At 39.4% G+C, this 20,787-nt stretch overlaps 1 protein-coding gene across 1 annotated transcript in view; it reads right to left on the bottom strand.

Moving 5' to 3' along the window:
• The window catches only part of LOC148085133 (uncharacterized), a 523,722-nt gene that overhangs the window by 273,375 nt on the left and 229,560 nt on the right, over positions 1-20,787 (bottom strand). The gene's annotated exons all lie outside the window — the stretch shown is intronic.

Raw genomic sequence — 20,787 nt, 5'->3', positions numbered from 1 at the left:
CTCACCTCACACCTGGAGACTCTTCACTTCCTCTGAAGTCAATTACTCTCCTCATTGAATGATCACTCTTCAGAGACACACAGCTGGGTTCTGGTCCAGATCTTGGTCCAGGTCCAGCAGGTTCTTGCTGCTGCTTTGATCTTGAACACAGAAGTAGAATGAGTGAGAATGAAGACATGGAGGACAATCTTGGAGGTCCTTGTCTCACCTCTGAGTGCTGGTCTGTTCATCGTGCTCCTCACACTGAGGGTATTTAAAGGAGTCTCTGTCCTCACCATGAGTCTCAGCAGAGTCTTCACCTTCACACAAACACACTCATGACATTCTTGTCAACATCAAAAGTTGTTGTCGCCTCATAGTGTAAAAACTTTAATCAATCCTTTCATAATGTCTTGTTTTCATTAGAGGAAAACAGATTTTACTTCACACGTTCTGCGCCCTCTACAGGCAGGGTTAAATGAAGCAGATGTAACCCAGTGTTCTTCATCTTCATCATGTTTGTTCACATTCACGTTCTTACTGCTCCACAGATGCTCGGCCAGATCCTCCTCCTCCATGTCCTTCAGGAGATGAACTGTGATCTTCAGGAATTCTTCTCTGATGCTTCTCCACTTCTCATCTTCCTCCTCAGTCTGTGGAGTCTCTGGACTCACAAACCTCCAGACTCTCTTCAGCTCCTTCTGCATATAGTTGTAGAAGTTTCTCTCCAGTGACTGGAACAGAATCACAGAGAAGAAAGTCAGAGTGATAGTGGATCATCTCAAGAACCACAAAGACCAGAAGCTTTAACTTGGATTCAGCTGAAGGATGATGAACAGAAGGAACCTCTAGGATGAGGACCTCCTCTAGTTTATGAACATACCAGCCGTTTGATTTCCAGTTGTGAGGGATGTTGCTGACCAATGAGAAGCTCTGAATTCTGATATTCCATTCTGAGAAGAAGAGATGAAATCAGACTGTAAATAAACTCTTGTCGTGTTGAAGGTTCTGATCAAAAGCAAACTAGAAGGTTCCTTTTAAAACCCACTTTCATCTCCATTAGAACTTACATTTTGTCAAGCTAAGATGTTTATTTTAAATATAATTTTATAAAAATGAGTATTCTTGGTCTTATTATTGAAAGAAAACTCTGATCAACTCTCATCTGTTTCTATCCTGGTATTCACCAGCTGAACCACTAGATGTCCTCACACTGCTGCACTACAACTGTGAAAGTAACGTTTGAGGTTTTTAATTGTGTCTTTATCTCCCCCTGCTGGTGATGTGAGTGAAGTGAAGTTATCTGGTTTAATGTGTGTATGAACCTGGTAGACTCACACTTGTTCACTCTCACCTCACACCTGGAGACTCTTCACTTCCTCTGAAGTCCATCCATCTCCCCATTGAAGCATCACTCTTCAGAGACACACAGCAGGGTTCTGGTCCAGATCTTGGTCCAGGTCCAGCAGGTTCTTGCTGCTGCTTTGATCTTGAACACAGAAGTAGAATGAGTGAGAATGAAGACATGGATGTGCTAAAAACGGATCAAGGGATTGACTTTTTACGAAAGAACATGTTTTTTTTAGAAAGAACAAGCTGGACAAATTTATTATATTTTGAGTTTATTTGACTTCCTTGAAAGAAGAGAAATGTCAACTGAACTTTAGTCTGAGCTTTTGTTGTTTAGTCTGTATCTTTTGTTTTTCTTTTCCTTCTTTATTTGTGGTGTTTTTCTTTACGCTAGATTTGTAGTGCGCGTAATGACAGAACATTACGGTAGCAGTGATGAAGCGTGAAAGAAATGTCTGTGTTTACGAAGCCGACGATATTAGTTCAAGTTGATGCTCCAGTGGCGTCACTAGCCTGAATGGATCATGACTAGAACCAACAGCTTTAAAGCAGGAGTTCAGGGATTGAGCCTCGGTGTTGATGTTTATAAATGTTATTTATTTATTGTGTTGTTGCTACAGCAGCAAACTTGCCATCCATTCACTTATTTATTTGTGTTCAGTGTTGTTGAGGAGATCGTTATTTATGATCATTCTCTTGTGAAAAGCTTCAGATAAATGCATGTATACAAGCCAGGCTTTGGTTCAGTTTGTGGAGGTGCGCTCGGTTTGCTCACCCAGTTGTCCAGGAGGTATTATGTGCTCACATAAGTTTAGGGTCTGCAGCCTCAAAAAAGAAGACACTGCTATGTGAAGTTGTGGCACAATTGGAGTCGAGTGTTTTTAACTCTACACTTTTAACTGACTTTAATGCAAATCTGGAATTCCAGAAAGTCACGTAACTTTCTACTCTGTAATAGTTAATAATACAGTATTCTAACAAATCTTAACAATTCTAAGGTAGTACATTCTTCAGAATAAACTACCTGGTGTCTATAATGTGAGAATATTGATTGTTAAATAAAACAAAAAAAAACGAGAGGTAGCCTATTTTGTAATGTTAATTATTAATTAAAATGATGCCTCTCGTTGTTGGCTAATGGCAAAAATATATAAATAATGTTTCAACACTGAACAAAAACAAATAAGTAAAATAAAATGAAAAAAACACTATAAAAAAAACAGCAACAGGTAAATATAAATCACTTTGTACTTTCACACACAGAATTTTTTGAAGTTTTACAAATGTATTTTTGTTTTGTACATTAACATAATATATTTACAAGTACAAATGTTTTGTCAATACAAAATAAAAGTTACAAATATTAATTTTACATTTGTGGATATCACAACACACGTGCAACCATTGAATATTTGCAGATCACCCTCTAGACAGTTAAATAATAGTGAGACAAAAATAGCTCCGTAACCCATGAGGTTTTTAATTGTGTCTTTATCTCCCCCTGCTGGTGATGTGAGTGAAGTAAAGTTCTCTGGTTTAATGTGTGTTTGAACCTGGTAGACTCACACTTGTTCACTCTCACCTCACACCTGGAGACTCTTCACTTCCTCTGAAGTCAATCACTCTAGGGATTGAATGATCACTCTTCAGAGACACACAGCAGGGTTCTGGTCCAGATCTTGGTCCAGGTCCAGCAGGTTCTTGCTGCTGCTTTGATCTTGAACACAGAAGTAGAATGAGTGAGAATGAAGACATGGAGGACAATCTTGGAGGTCCTTGTCTCACCTCTGAGTGCTGGTCTGTTCATCGTGCTCCTCACACTGAGGGTATTTAAAGGAGTCTCTGTCCTCACCATGAGTCTCAGCAGAGTCTTCACCTTCACACAAACATACTCATGACATTCTTGTCAACATCAAAAGTTGTTCTCGCCTCATAGTGTAAAAACTATAATCAATCCTTTCATAATGTCTTGTTTTCATTAGAGGAAAACAGATTTTACTTCACACGTTCTGCGCCCTCTACAGGCAGGGTTAAATGAAGCAGATGTAACCCAGGTGAAATTAGCCTTAGGTTAATAAATAGTTAATACATTAGAATAAATAAATAAACGAAATTCATCATTTAAATAAGTTACATTACTGACATTAAAACATCTAAAATAGATAAATACGATTTAAAACATTATTTCATGGCGTGGTATTTTGTTGTTTTTCATTGGTTAAGAGGTTGATATCCATTAGCGAATCACAGCGCTGATAGTTGGTGATGCTGAACCGAATCCAGGAAGTGAGAGCAGGTGCGCTCGCTCGTGTAGAACTCCGGAGAAGAAACCGTTAAGAGAAGAGCAAACACGATTTATTTTCCTATTGCAAGTGTTTTATTTACCTTTCTGTCTATGTCGATAGACTGTGGTTTTGTTTACCGTTTTAGTTTTGAGTCATTGACGAAATTCGCGGAGGAAAAGTTTTTCTTTTGAAGATCAAGCACCCAGCGCGTGCTCGTGAACAGTGGATGGCGAGCTAACCCAACTAGGAGCTACGACTGAACTGTGTGTTTTTGACGTTGGAAGAGACACTTTACTCTCGTGTTTTGGGAGAGTAATCATCGCGTTCCCGTTGTTTAAGTTTTTCCCCCCTTTCCCTGCCGAGGAATACTCTCCAGGACCGCGGTAAGACTGTTCCGGTTTAAACTGCATTTTCCCCTCTGGATTACGTGAACAGTGCGTGGACTGCTTCGCGCTGTTGTGTGGAAGGGTAACGGTTTCCCTTTTACCTGCTAACGGACTGTTTAGCACTAAAAACTGATTGAATAGACACTTGAACAGTTTATTATTTTATGTTTCATACTATGGTGCATATCTTGAATGTTTTGAACTGAAATGTTGATTGCAACTGCATTTTCTCATGTGGGTTTTGTGAGATGCCCTGTGGTTCATGGTTGTAATACTTGAAAGAAACTAGTTATGTCAAAATAACTTCAAACTTACTGGATAACAATTCAAACTAGAATACAAAAGAGCTCTGAAATAATAACTAGACTACTGAAACTAACTAAGGTTAAGTTAACTAGAGACTCAAAAAGGATTCAAAAAGGTTTCTTAATCTAAAAGGTAACTGAGTAAAACTCAGGTTCTTCGAATTCATTTTGCATTTATGCGAATGTTTGTGTTCCTATGTTGTATGTATGTCATGTCTGTAAATGTCTAAAGGATCCATTTTCTAACTACTATTTTCATTCTCATTAGATAAAGCCGGCAATCTAAACTAAACTTTTGGTCTGTGATGTCTTCTCTTGTCATTATTTTAGCCAATTTACTGCTCTTCCTACGAACCTAGTTTCTAGTCCCACAACAACTCACTATTAATATTTGTAGTAAGTGCTACACTGAGGTATCTTCTATCCACAGACGCAGATGGAACTATGAAATGAGGCGTCCACTATCCAGCATTAGCAGCTTCTCTACTCTGTAAAATCTCTTTCCACACTGAGATCTCAGGCTTTCTGGTCCTTGTTTTTGAGGCATTAGAGCAAATCTTCCTAAAGAAAGTCCAGCCCTTTTCTTCAACCCCTCCTGTCGGCACTCACCTGAGGGACCAGACCATCTCATCAGCTCCACCTGCCTGCAATTATTGAAGGAGAACAATAGGCTGCTTGGAGCTCCAGTCTTCTCCTTTCTTGGCGGTTCTTTTTCAGTGCGCCCCCTACAGACGTGTCATTACAGGCTCTTACACTCCTTGCTTGTTGTAAATCAGTAACTTAAAGCACTGTAGTGATGATGATGATGATGATGATGATGATGATGATGATGATGATGATCCAGATAATGAAGATGATGATGATGATGATGATCCAGATAATGAAGATGATGATAATGAAGATGATGATGATGATGATGATGATGATGATGATAATGAAGATGATGATGATGATGATGATGATGATGGTCTGATCGTCTCTGAGCTTCATTAGAATTTGTGGCTCACGTGCGCAACACATGCACTTATTCTTACTATGTTTTTAAAATGAGAGTGTTTTCTTTGCATGTAGTTATTATGTGATGGTGTATTTATACAAGTGTGTTTTTAAGGATATAGCTCCGATCACGTGATCACATGAAGGAAACCGGCTTTAGCTGCTTTCATTCTGCAGCTTCACTTTGATATAACTGACTGACGTGATGTTGTTTCACAAGAACGTCTGTGACTCTCGTAGAGAAGACTTGAAGGATCCCACTGTGTTTGTTACATTATAAAAACAATCTTATAATTCCTTATCGTTTTTTCCTAACTGTGTGAAATACCTGGAAAACAACTCAATATAAATCGATCATCTTAATAAATAAAGATAATTATTTTAGTGAATGAGAAACTTATTTTTAAGTTCACGAATCATTTATTATCCACTCATGTATCTACAAACATGTGTTTATTTTCAATCAATATTGATATTAATGTGTCTCTGATAAACATGGATCTGAGCAGTAAATATGTACATAGAACACCTTCAAACCTGTCAGGAAGTCAAGTTTCACGCCATTATTATTCTTGATAATTATTAAATTTGCTGCACACACACTGAAAGAGAAGAGAGCTCTGATTGGCTGATGTGCATGTCACATGGTTATTGCACCGATTGCTTATCTTCTCGTAGATCGCGACCGACTGTAAGGCACCTCTGGTCTATATTAACACTCACACGATTACACTCACAGTTACTACAACAGCACAGACACGAGTTAATGGTATATTATTTGCTGATAAAGAATATTTATAGACAAATTAGTCACTGGTCTTCTGACCAGAACTAACCAAACAAGACACTGATCAACTCCTTCTGACGCTGGTATAAAGCGTTGGACTGAAATAAAAGTATGTGACTCATGAAACTGGTCTTTCTTGTTAGACTGTTACCAAGCCTTGTGTTCTGGTTCATTGTCAAGATTTTATTTACTGTACGTGCTTTCATTTCTCTCCTGCAGGGAATTAAAAGAAAAAATATAGATGTTTTCTGAGGATTTCTACAGAGGAGGCCTGTAACCTAATCAACGCCATATTCAAGGATGGATTCGACATGGACGGCTTCTTCCCTCATTGTCTTGTTAATGAAGATATCGCCTGTGATGTTGATGAAATGTTCTGGACTGATCCAGATAATAATATTTTCACTGCTGGATATTCTTGTCTTTTTTGTTAGTTCCCCCCTATATTTTTTATAGTATATTTTCACTTGATTGTGTGTTTTCTTGTTTTTTTTGTATTTTGAACAGTACTGTTGTAGCATGGCACCGGTGAACAAGATGAAACCCCCTTCTTTTGCTCGTCCGACGTCCTTCCTTGTAGGCTCTTTATTAAAGTTGTTCATGTAATTGGCCCCTGGGTTACCAAAATAGTAAAGCTCCCCCTTTCCACAGGGGGTTTCCCCAATGCATTTAAACATGCCATTGTGGAGCCTTTACTCAAAAAGCCAGGCTTAGACCCGACTGACCTCAGTAATTTCAGGCCTATTTCTAAGCTCCCTTTCTTGTCCAAGATCTTGGAGAAGGTGGTGTCTGAGCAGCTGTTCCTGGATCAGAGCGACATCCATGAGAAGTTTCAGTCTGGCTTCCGTAAACATCACTCTACGGAGACAGCTTTATTGAAGGTGTCCAGTGACATCTGACTCGGGTCAATTCACTGTTCTGGTTCTCTTGGATCTGTCCTCAGCCTTTGACACAGTAGATCACCAGATCCTGCTGAGAAGACTGAGGGATGAAGACTGTCTGGGTCTGTGTTACAGTGGTTCTCATCATACCTTTCTGGGCGCAGTTTCAGTGTATCTGCCAATCAAACAAGGTCTGAATCATCTGTTGTGTGGAGTCCCTCAAGGTTCTGTTTTGGGTCCTTTATTATTTTTGCTATACTTGATTCCCCTCGGTGAAATCATTCAGAGATTTCCTGATGTTTCTTACCACATTTTCGCTGATGACATCCAGCTCTACTGCTCTTTTGATCCAACTGAGCCCCAGAGGCTGAACTTAGTCAATTGTTTGCTAGAAATCAAATAATGAGTGAAAACACTTTGCAGCTATATGTGGACATAATTGAAACTCAGGTTATTTCTCCTGATGATAAGGTTCCAGTGGTTCGGCGCACATACTACCGTACCAGGAGAGGAAAATCCTTCCAGACTGTTGCTCCTAAGCTTTGGAACGATCTCTGTGTTTGATGATCTACTGACTCCTTCAAGAAACATCTTAAAACATTCTTATTTGGGCTTTTCCCTGATTTTCTGGGACTCCTGTGTTTTTCTTACGTGTCTTGATCTTTTAAAGTATATATTTTAGCTATTGTTTTTTATTATCAAAGCGCTTTGTGGCCCTGGTCTAGAACAGCGCTTTACAAATAACATTTTCTTACTTATAATTGCTTCTTGTTTTTTCAAAATTGCGTGAAATGCCTGGAAAACAACTCAATATACATCATGTTGTCTTAACAAATAAAGATCATTAATCAAGTGAATGAGAAACATATTTTTTAGGTTTTTAAATAATTTATTATTCACTCATGTACTGTATCTACAAATGTGTTTATCATTGATCAGTATTTATATTAATGTTTCTCTGATAAACATGGATCTAAGCAGTAAATATGTACATAGGAAACCTGCAAACTTTTTTTGTGACCGACTATACGGTACTTCTGGTCTATATTAACAATACACACTCACATGATCACACTCACAGTCACTACAACAGCACAGACACACAATAATAGTATATTATTTGGTGATAAAGAATATTTATAGACAAGTTAGTCATAGTGGTTGAAAAAGACTTGATTCTTCACAACTGCCTCATCAGGAAGTTAAACAAATATGCACGCGCACAAAAACATCCAAGCACACACACACACACCCACACACACACACAAACACACACACACACACACACACACACACACACACACACACACACACACACACACACACACACACACACACCCTAACACACCCACCCACACGCACACACACAAACACACACACATTAAAGCACAGACACAAATGTAGATACAAAGCAAATACGCACATGTACAAACACAAAAGAATACTCACACGTACAGTAACACACACAGCACACATGATGACACACACACACAGATGTCAGGTGTTTGAATGTCTTCAGATTCAGATTTTCTGTCTCATCATTTGTAGATTGAGCTGCAGTTGTTTGTGAAAACATCAACAAGGATCGTCTTGTTGTGACAGTGGTGGAAAAAGACTAGATTCTTCACAACTGCCTCATCAGGAAGTTAAACAAATATGCACGCACACAAACACCCACACAAACCCATGCGCGCGCGCACACACACACACACACACACTCCCCTACACACACACACACACACACACACACACACACACACACACACACACACACACACACACACACACACACACACACACACACACACACACACCCACCCACCCACACACACACACACACAAACATTAAAGCACAGACACAAATGTAGATACAAAAGAAATACTCACATGTACAAACATAAAAAAATACTCACACGTACAGTATACAAACACACACACACACACAGGTGTTTGATTGTGATGAGATTCAGATTTTCTGCATCATCATTTGTAGATTGAGCTGCAGTTGTTTAAAAACATCAACATGGATCGTCTCGTTGTGATTCATTTCATTTCATCAACTGCTGACTTGTGTGAGAGTCAGAGAGTCACTGACCTGTCTGCAGCTTTCTTCTCTTCTGTGGTCTCAGGTCCATGTTGGAGCAGAATTCAGCTTCTTCTGACCAGAACTGATGGAACAAGACACTGATCAACTCCTTCTGACGCTGGTATCAAGGGTTAGACTAAAATAAAAGCATTTGACTCATGAAACCGGTCTTTCTTGTTAGACTGTTACCAAGCCTTGTGTTCTGGTTCATTGACAAGATTGTATTTACTGTACGTGCTTTCATTTCTCTCCTGCAGGGATTTAAAAGTCAAAAATATATATCATTTCTGAGGATCTCTAGTTTCTTTGTCCAAAAACAACATGAATCCCTTTATCTTCATAACCATGGTTCTACAAATGATTATTTCCGTTTACTCATTTATCGTCATTGCAACTAGTACAAAAAAAAAGATGTGCTCCACACAGCAGGGGGCAGTAGGCCTCGTCTGTAAAAGGCCTCACTTTCCACTAACAAGGCAACTTTTGGAGTCAGGAAAGCTGAAGTCTGCTGGACCCACTTGTAAAAGGTGTTGCACCCATAGTAACTATGTTACAGTTTTTTGTATTGCATGAACACTAAAATCAAAAGTCATACACAATTATAAAAACCTTATACTCGAGGAGTAAAACTCCAGCCCAGATTAACACAACTATAAGCACAATGTCAGCTTCACACTTTTTGCAAATGACTGAACAGAACAATTGCATGCAAACACACTTGTATCCATTACACACATATGTATATCAGCACGTCAGCGTGTCAACATTGATTTTACTGGTTTTATATCCACCTTTATCGTCACTTTTGACTGTTCATATTGCAGTTTTAATTGGTTCTTACTTGAAACTGTTTTATTTGGACATCACGACTCCCGGCTACATGCTAGTCATGGACACGTCAAACACCGTCGACTCTTCGGCGCTTCAAGGTCAGAGTCAGACCCTGTTCAAGACTCAGGACTCATCCATTTTATTGACACAATCGACTCTTTTAATTGATCACAGATTATTGATAAACCAACACACATGGTTTTATACACACTGGCCTCAACCCATCCAAAGTTTCACTGAAGGATATCTGAGTGTCGGACCATAAAGCTGTTCTATTAACAATGGACCTGGTTACTCCATCCCCCGAACTCCTCCGACTCACTCGCTCACATGTTTTTAACCCTCACTCAACATCCTCCTTCACAGAGCATTTTACTCCTGCTTTTTTTAACAGCTTTAATCCTGAACCTCCCGGTTTTGGCAAAGACTTTATCCAAGATGAAAACCACCTCATGTGCTCTTGATGTCATTCCCACGAAAAATTTTAAAGGATGTTTTTAACACAGTTTTACACATTTTATTCAGCTCTCTTTTCCCCAGTTCTTTTAAACATGCTGTGGTCCAACCTCGTTTGAAGAAACCCAGCCTGGACCAGTTTTTACTCATTTTAGATCAATTTCTAAACTCCTGTTTTTAGCCAAAGTCTTAGAAAAGGTGGTGTCCCTCCAAATTTAATATTTTATGTCTTCATGTAATTTATTTGAAAGATTTCAATCAGGTTTAAGATCCGGTCACAGTACAGAGACTGAACTTTTAAAAGTCACTAATGACTTGTTTTTAGCTGCTGATAAAGAGGAAAGCGTGATTTTCATTATTTTAGATTTTACTGCAAACTTCGACACTGTTGACCACAATATTTTAATAGATCGTCTTAACTCTTGGGTTGGCATCAGAGAAACTGCACTGAGCTGGTTTTCTTCCTCCCTATTAAACAGAACCTTTGCGGTCGCCATGGGATACACCTCAAGTTCTACAGCCAGTGTCTCCTGTGGTGTACCTCAAGGGTCCGTTTTCTTACTTTTATTCTTTTAATACTTTCCTTTTTATTAAGTTTCTCCACACTTTACAGAAGAACAAACACACAAATAAATAAACTAGACAAAATAAAACATACAGGTTTCAAATGTCCATCATTCAAATCCAAAAGTCATTTAGGAGTGATAGTGTCAAATGAAGTCCAATTTTTTCAATCGCCGGGTCCACAGAGTTTCTTTCAGTCTGAGTTTCAAGGTCAATTGCTCCATGAGTCGTATTTCCCTCATAATGTTCATCCATTGATGCAAATCAGGAGCTTCTGCTTTGAACCAGTTTCTCGTAAGTTTTTTACATGCAACCAACATTATTCACATTAGATACACATTACATGACATAACACATCGTTTATATTTCCCAGGTACATCGTTTTTTAAAGTGTTTGGCACAGAATAGCCAAGAATGGTTCCAATTGTTCTATTTACATTCTCCCAGAATATAGTTATTGTTGTACATTGCCAAAAATGTGAGCATGATGGACACCCTTCTCTCCACACATCCTCCAACATGTATCACCTGATTCGTCAAATTTGCTTTTTATTCTCGGAGTTATAAAATAACGCGTTATATTTTTCCAACCAAATTTCCTCCAGATCATAGATGTTGTTGAACTCAGTACTTCAGTTCCTGTTTCCCTCTTCCATTTTGATTTGATATAAGCAGAGTTGTTCTCAAACATTTATATATGGCGCTAATATCTCTGAATTGTGTTCCTCTGTATGTATTGTAGATCCATTCAAGCAGTCCTCCTGGGTCCTCGTGCTTTGTATCTGCTTTACATAGTAGTCTCTTATTTGCAAGTATCGAAAGAAATCATCTTTAACTAGTCCAGATCGTTTTTTAGCTCCTGGAAACTCATTAAACCCTTTTTAGTTATTGTACAAATTGCTGTTATTCCTTTGTTTTCCCAGTCTTTGAATCTCATATCGTGTTGGTTTGGTTTGAATTCATCATCATATGACACCCAGTTTAGGTTTTTTACTTCTTTTCCTGCTTTTCTCGTTGGATTATTTCAAACCACTCTTGTAAAGTGTGTAGAGTGAAAGGATCAAGAATATTGTATAACTTTCTTATGATTTTACTGTTACTAGAAGTGATCGGACCGGGATGTCATTTCTTTTTGATTCGATATCCTTCCATTTTCATCATAGGTTTCATCAAACCAACTGATCTTCTCAGTTGTGCTGCGTAAAAGTAGTCCTTGAGATTGGGAAGCCCCATCACACCTTTTTCTTTGGGCAATAGGTTTGTTGTGTATTTTTTTCTCGGCTTTTTTCCATTCCAAATGAACCTTTTATTGTTTTGTGTAGAGTTGACTATTTGGAGTGTTCGTCGAATATTATCTCGGGCTACACGTCCTGAGATGAAGCCAGTTTGGTCCGTTAATCAGATTTTACATAATTTTTCCATCTTTTTTTAAAACAATGGATGTATATATTTAATAATCTACATTTAGTGCAGATATCGGTCTATAATTTCCACATATTTCTTCGTCTTTTCCTTACTTTTGGATCACTGAGATTATAGCCTCAGAGAAAACTTTTTTAAGAGTTGAATTAAACAATCTTAAAAGTACGTGAATTCACTAATGCCAGGTGACCTTGTACCCTTGTACTTGACACACAGTGGAAACAAAACGTATCGTCACAAAGTCTAAATAAATCTTTTATTGTATCCTATATACTTATATATATATCATTATATACTACTGTACACAATCCCTGTTACCTGATTATGTCGCTCTCCATGTAAGCCTTGATAGTTGTTACTACATTTTGTAATACATGAGAGACAACATTTCTGGTACTACTTTCATATACTACGGATATGATGGACAGTCATTTGGTTATTGAGTAGAAAACATTTAATGAGGAAATTGCAACATTCTACCATAATCATGAACATTCCACAGCTGATTCCATCTGCCTGTACTGGAAAATGCTGAAAATAGGTGTCATGTTTAATAATAATTAAAATTAAAAATTAAAAACAATTTAGTTTTAATAAAGTTTTACCTTACTTTACCTTACCTTAATATCTGCCTTATACAAATGATATCAAACAACAGATAAAGTGAAGTCATGGCCAAACATCTCTGTCCAATCTTCTGTAGTAGATTGTAGCCCTTAGACCAGGGGTCGGCAACCCGCGGCTCCAGAGCAGCATGCGGCTCTTTGATCACTCTGATGCGGCTCAGCAGTTGAAAATAATGAATGAGTATTTAATTCAAATGTATTAGTGATTTTAGTTATTTCATTTTCAAAATGTAATTCTATTAAGATTATTATGGCGATCTTATAAAATGTGTTAACATATTTTTGTCGCTCTTGATACACGTCACAACCTCCAATGTGCGACACCCTCCAGTGTCTGGTTACTTTAACTTTTCCACCCCAGGTAGACTTACTATGGAGAATTCAAAGAAAAGAAAAGTGTCTGAAGAAAACAGAACGTTCAATGCTGCGTGGGCAGATGCATTTGCTTTCACTTCTGACGAGACTGGTTTACCTGTGTGCTTAATATGCAATGAGAAACTCGCTAACAACAAAAAGTCAAATGTCGCCAATTTCCAAAATAAACACGCAGCATTTGCTCAAAAATATCCGGATGGAAATGAGAGAAAAAAAAGCTGTTTCTGAACTGACACGGAAGGTGATTTGAGCAAAAATCACTTCAAGAAGTGGATGAAGTCTGCAAATATAAGTACATATGCTCGTTTTGTTGCAGCTCAGGAAATAGTAAGGCAGGGGAAGCTGTTTGCAGATGGAGATATTTAAAATAATCTTTCATTAAGATTTCAGAACATCTATTCACAGACTTTAAAAACAAGAGTGAAATTGTACAGAAAATCAAGGATATGCCCCTCTCTGCAAAAACTGTCAAAGACAGAACCATACAAATGGCAGAAGACATCACCAGACAGTACATTAAAGACATCAATTCAGCTGTTGCCTACTCAATTGCCTGTGATGAATCCAAAGACAAAGGTGATATTGAACAAATAGCGCTGTTCTGCCGGTATGTAAACTCTGCTGGGCCACAGGAAGAAATGATTGAGTTGATACCACTAAAAGGCCAAACACGGGGGGAGGACGTCTGTGAGGCTGTCTTGAATTGTTTAAGAGCCAAAGGAATAAACACCGCCCACCTGGTGTCAGTGGCTACAGACGGGGCACAGAGTATGACAGGAGCGCACAAGGGCTTTGTGGCTTTACTGCAGAAGTTGCTGGACAGAAAGTTGCTGACTTTTCACTGCGTCCTGCACCAAGAGGCACTGTGTGCTCAAACATTTCCTCCGGAATGCACAGACGTAATGAATGTTGTCATTCAGATTGTCAATAAAATAATGGCGAAAGGTTTAAATCACCGTCAGTTTCGTTCGTTGCTGGACGAGCTGGAAAGCACATATTCTGATCTCCTGTTGCACAACAAAGTCCGGTGGCTGTCTAGAGGCGAGGAGCTGAAACGCTTTGCCGCGTGTCTGGAAGAGGTGAAAACATTTCTCGGCAGCAAAGGGCTCACATATCCTGTGTTGGAACAGCCAGAGTGGCTGGAAAAGCTACACTTCATGGTAGACATGACAGCGCACCTGAACACGCTAAACACAGCTCTTCATGGGAAAGGACACACTGTGCATGTTGGAGGAGGTTTTGGCTTTCGAGCGCAAGTTGACAGTGCTTGCCAGAGATTTACAGAAAGGTACACTGTCACACTTCCCCAGTTTGAGTGAGTTCAAAAAAGCTCACATTGTGAATTTAGAGTATTTACATTCTGCAGTCATTGCAATGCAAACATCGTTTGGGAAATGATTCAGTGAGTTCAGAGGAAAAAACACATTATCCTTCCCTGTCACTCCCCTCAGCCTCGATCCATCCCTGTTGAATATGACAGCCTTTCCAGGTGTGAGTCCACCTGATCTTGAAATGGAACTGGCTGACATAGCCAACAAAGACATGTGGGTGTCCAAGTTAAAGCGCCTGACAGCGGACCTTGAAGATGTTTCACGCAAGAAGGCCGTTCTTGCTCAGAATCACAAATGGTGTGATATTGAAAACCTCCCCAAACCAGACAAACTTGTGTTCGAAACTTGGAACGCTATCCCCGACTTTTATGTGGACATGAAAAAGTATGCACTTGGAGTCCTGTCGATCTTTGGATCCACATTTGTATGTGAGCAGGTGTTCTCCAACATGAACTTTATTAAAAACAAACATCGCACACGCCTCACAGATGAGAGCCTACAATCCTGTGTGAAGATAAAGGTCATACAGCCCTGATGTGGAGACGCTATGCGCTGCGGTTCAGGAGCAGAAATAACATTGACCAAGTATGATAAATGATTTAATTTACTATAATTTGGCAAATATTCACATTTTTTAATTGTTCAGTGAAATAGACATTTTATTATTCAGGTTGGCAGCTGACGGCACGGCGCCAGTAGAAGGATGACGGCACAGAGAGAGAGGACGGCATTTTTGGTTCTCTGCCAGTGGATAATTTAAGTTTGGCGTTTTGTTTTTTCATTACTACAAGGAGGACTTAAATAGTATTTTACTTAACCTTCAACACAACGTCTTTTTCGGAGTTAAAATCGTTTTGTTTCATGCAGAAATTGTATTTCAATTTCTCTTCAGTCGTTCATTGATTTCATAAATTTAACCCATAATAGTTTGTTTATACATAGCAGAAAGTAAAAAAAAATGTATATGCAGTGTTATTTCATTTTAAATTTGGCTCCCATTGTTTTCTTTAATTTGTGAAACGGGTCAAAATGGCTCTTTGAGTGGTAAAGGTTGCGACCCCTGCCTTAGACAAACGTTTATTTTCAGAACAACTCATTTCTGGTAGATTTAACTTTAAAATTGCCTCTAGGTAAACATGACCTGAAGAAAGAAGCACCACCTTTGAGTCTTAGTCCAAAGTAAGTAAGTAAGTAAGTAAGTAATTTTTTATTTATATAGCGCTTTTCTAAACCAGGGTCACAAAGCGCTTAAACAATCAAAACAATAATCAATAAAGTACATACTTTAAAGATCAAGATAAAACTGATAACACAACAGGAGTTCCAGAAAATCAAGGAAAAGCCTGAACAAACAGTCTGGAAGGATTTCTCTCCTCTGGTCCTGGACCGTGTGCCAGAAACCATCAGTAGATTCTGATCCACAGACCTCAGAGCCGGAGCTGGGGTGTAAGGCTGGATCAGATCAGTGATGTAAGGAGGAGCCTGACCATGAATAGATCTGAAAGTGGAAACTATTACATTTATATCGATAATGATTAATTCATTGGAGTTATTAATTAACTATGAAACACTACTTTGAATCAATCTCATTTACTGAAGTCACTTCGTGTTGTTCTGATTAATGTTCTTTACTGAGTAAGAGGCTCTTAAATTGATTATACAAACATATGAAAAATTGGGTCGGGTCCTGGTCCTTTGTTGCAGGCTGGCAAAGATCTCCCTTGACCGAGTTGGCGTAACTGTCCAGAGATGTATCTTTACTCGGTGCAAGGGGTCACAAGTCTTTTCTGGAAGAGCAGTTTGGTTGCTTGGTTCAGGCTTGCTTGGCTGGCTGCAGGAGATTGGGTTGCAGCTTGCTTGTGTCTTGAGAAGCTATGGTCAAGCTGGGAAGCTTCTCTCACCAAGTTGCAGGAAGGGAAGGGGCAGGAGTCAAGAACGGGGTCGAAGAGAGGAGAGGATGGGACCCCAAGAGTGACAAGCGTGTCAGGAGTGTAAGGACCAGAGAGTCAAGAGCGTGATTTGTATCACGCACTGCCTCTTTAAGCTATTCAGTCTTGACCCAGGATTGATGCGCTGTTACTGATTCCTCACCCCCCATTGGCTGGAGATGAATGAACCACTTGAAGTTTTATTGTCAAAATAATTGTGTGATGTGTTTAAAGCTGGATTATGTGCTGGACAAAGGGGCCCCAGCAGAAGAAGTTATAGTGAGGGACGCCGACATCTGCCTCTGAAAAGAGCATTTTTGGAGCCTTGGTTGCAACATGTAAACGGAAAGCAATGTAGGTTCAGATTTATTTTATATCTTTTGGTTCATCTTTGTTGGAAATTATTTATTAGGTTTAACCCGACTGCAATTATTTTTAACTTATACAATCTGTAGAGATCCTGCTCTACTAAACGTCTGCAGGACCTGAATTCACCAATTTAGTTTCAGTAAAATAATTAAACAATAAATGTTCCACAAATAGTTCAATCACAAATAAATGCACTTATAAAAGAGAAAGACAAACAAAAACACTCTTTATGTTTGTCCATCATTATTGAAAATTAATGTTGCAGGCCTGAATCGTAGCTCAGGTGCGGTAAGACCGGATACGATGGGGCCGCTTCACTCCGCAAAGCCAATTAAATACAAAAGTACCCAAGTGTCTGATGGATTTGGGGGAGGCTTCCATGTCGGGGGGAACTTGGAGGTGGTCAGTTGGCTCAGGTGGATTGGATATGTGGCTCCTTCAACTCAACTCAACTGCGTATCTTTGATGATCTCTGAATGTCAGGCTGACAGAAAATCATCATCCAGCTTTTCTCGTTCCTTTTGGTTGCTCACAAACTCATCAGATCGTCAGTTGTCCTCCATCTAAACTCTTGAAAACGGCATTTAAAAGGCCCGGGCTGTGTCCCATATCACGCACTTCTCTGCGTGCACTGGTTTATAGTACACATTAAGATGTGTATGTACTTGGCCAGTGCTCAAATTTGGCCAGGGTAGTACTGTCTCGAATAAAACTCTGCTGCTACACACTTACAGGAAATGACTCGACAGTTTCTTCTTCTACTACTTTTTAACACTGATTGAAACCAGTCTTTGAAACACTATCACTGACACTTGGCAACACTTTTCTCCAATTGAAACAAGTCAAGTTGTGTTTCATTGTGTTATTACTGTTGTTGTGTTGTGTGACATTTACGTCGGTATCTGCTCTGAAAACGGTCGTCAGTGACGTAGCTTCAGTTTAGCTTCAGTTTAGCTTCAGTTTAGCTTCAGTTTAGTTTCAGTTTAGCTTCAGTTTAGCTTCAGTTTAGCTTCAGTTTAGCTTCAGTTTAGCTTCAGTTTATCTTCAGTTTAGCTTCAGTTTAGCTTCATCTACGTCACTAAGATGGAGGACGTTGAGGGTGGAAAGTGTCCATCGATCCACACTCAACTTTCCCAATTCAGTGCAGATTGTGGACTAGATTTTCGCACACTGATAATTGGGACACACTTGTGCACTCAAAAATTAAGTGTAAGTGCAGAAGTGAACAATTTGCATCAATTCGCCGCCCCATGTCGCTCAATCACTGGAACATGAGAAACACAGCTGTCAATCATTCCATAAATCCAAAATAAACATTCATAAATGAGTTAAATTGTCCATCATCTGATAATAATACATTTAAATTAGGCACAACAAAATGTACATGATTAAATGTTATCAATAGGTTACTTAAATAAAATATCTTATTTGCTGAAAAAAAGTTCATAAAAATCCTACAAAGCAGATATTTTCTTTTCTTTGCTGATTCCATTTTTTCTTTCTTTCTGTCTGATTGAACAACTATTTTGACGGAGCTGTTTCATGTCAGATCTGCTTCCTTTTTAACACAGTTGCACCGAGCAATGCAACGCTACGAGTACTCGCTCTCCGAACCTGATGCATGCGCCGATGGACCGGTGCTGCTCGACCCATCCCAGGTGTGTAATGTGGCCTTCTACAGAGACAACCTACTGCCCCCTGCTGGCGAGTTCGTCCATCTTTCTCAGCGACGAGGCTGAGGCTCGAGACGTAATCCATAGCGACAGCCTGTAGAGGGTGTAACAGCATTTGTAGAACCACGGTTCTAAAAATAAAAGGGTTCATCTTGTGTTTGGGTCGGTCTGAACAATGAAACTAGAGATCTTCTCAAAAGAAACATTAAATAAAATCTTTTTATTACTTTAAATTAATATAGTGATGTGTTGATGAAGCTTCATGAAACAGTGTCATTATTTCCTGAGTCCACTAGATGTCACTCTTTGCTCTGTAAGCTGAGACCTCGAAGTATAAACCCGGTTCAGCAGTGCAGTGTGCGGGTCCCACTCCTCCAGGAGGGACTGATCTGTGAAAAAAATGACCCTGCTTCATGAAGCTTCATCGACACATCAATAGATCTAATATTGCTGGCGCTACAGAAGGCTGAACATATTTGTTTCTGGCTCCCTCTACTGTTAGAGATAAAGACTTTTTTAGGTCAGTTTTATCTTCGTTAGAAGCTTAAAAGCCATGATAGAAAGAATGTTGTTTGTTTGCCAGTGTAAAACAAGGGTAAATGTTTATTTTTTAGTTTTAAAAAGGTGTATTCATGTATTATGATGGATACACAGAGACAAGCGAGGAAGAGTTTTGTTGTTTCCTTCTGTCTGCAGGAGCTGAACGAGTCATCACCCTCAAGATGGAAATCCTCGGCTCCATAACTCCTCTCATCCAGGAGATGTTGGAGAACTCTGGAGGCCTGGAGAGGCAGCTCTGCCCAGCTCTACCAAAGCAGTCCAGCCACACAATCGGCGTAGTGACGGCCGACAAAGTTATATAAATACATATAGATATGAACTATGGTGTTTGACATGAGGGCGACTGAAAACCTTTTCTGAGATGAGAAACTGTTGTATCCCTTCACTGTTTGGATCTTTTCGTACCACCGAGAGTATTGAGGAAGATGTTTGACTTTGATGTCACGTGTACATTATTCTGATGAACACAAAGAGCAAACAGAAGTTATTTCCAGTCCTCACATGTATGTGCACAAAAAGAAAGTCGCTACGAGTGTCACAGTCTATTCCAGGTTGTTGTCCACGTATTGTTTTGTGCTTCCAGACGAATGGAAAAGAAATGATTGTATGATATGGTCACAGGTCTTTTCAAGAAATCCAGTTCATGAAGATTCATTATAAAGGGGATATGTATATAAGTTGTATTAATTTCTGCAAAACTATGAAGAGTTTAAGGCTTCACTTGATTTAGAACAGAAAAAACCTTTTTTGTGTTTTGTTCATAGGTTTGTGATTCCAGGAAATACATTTTACTGAAGGAAGTTTTTGTGTTCGACTAAATACTGGACACTTAACTAATCACTGGCTGTTCAGAATGAGGCGTTCACGGTTCCCCCCCTTTTGTTTTGACGTACAGTAGGTATGAACAAGTAGCACTCCAGTCGGGGCATATCTTTCTGGTCATGTAGCAGACAGAGACGGAGTCTGGAAGTGTTGAGGTGGATCACATCTCGGGCTCGGACGTTCCTGTAGCAGCTTCATGATATTGATCCATGTGAAGAGTGGTGTACATACACACTGTATTGAATACAAGTGATTCTCAAAAGCCTCTATGTGGGTCCGTGTCATGTCGTGGTGGGGAAAACTAGATTGTAGTGGTCCCTCTGGACGGGGGATCGTGAAGGTCCTTCTGATATTTGTCCTCACGCATCGTCCCCTGTGTTAGAAACATGCAGGATCCAGAGCAACCTCACACCCTGTGATACACTTGATGCCAAAACGCCTTCACATCATCTTGACCATCGTTACTGTACACACACCAATGTCTCAGGAAGGAATCATGTTGTGTGCTTGGCCTGTCCATTGTATATGTTCTGTGCTGCCCCCCCACTATGTCACTAACACACACACCTCTGCTACTGAGCCCCTGTGTTTCAAATCTCTCAGACCAGAAGTTGTGCAGAGAGACTCCGACCCTGAACATTATGGTCTCACCATGTGTGGAGTCTCTCTACGAGTCCTTATTTCTTCTTCTTCTTTTTTTGTACAGTCAAAGCTGCTTTCATTTAGGACTTAACATGTCCAGAACAACTTTTCTCTGCACAGCTGATCTGGAAG

The sequence above is a fragment of the Callionymus lyra genome, chromosome 2 (genome assembly GCF_982586985.1).
Source record: "Callionymus lyra chromosome 2, fCalLyr1.hap1.1, whole genome shotgun sequence".
NCBI lineage: Eukaryota > Metazoa > Chordata > Actinopteri > Syngnathiformes > Callionymidae > Callionymus > Callionymus lyra.
The sequence above is the reverse complement of the archived record's forward strand: the minus strand, read 5'-3'. Positions and strand labels throughout refer to the sequence as shown.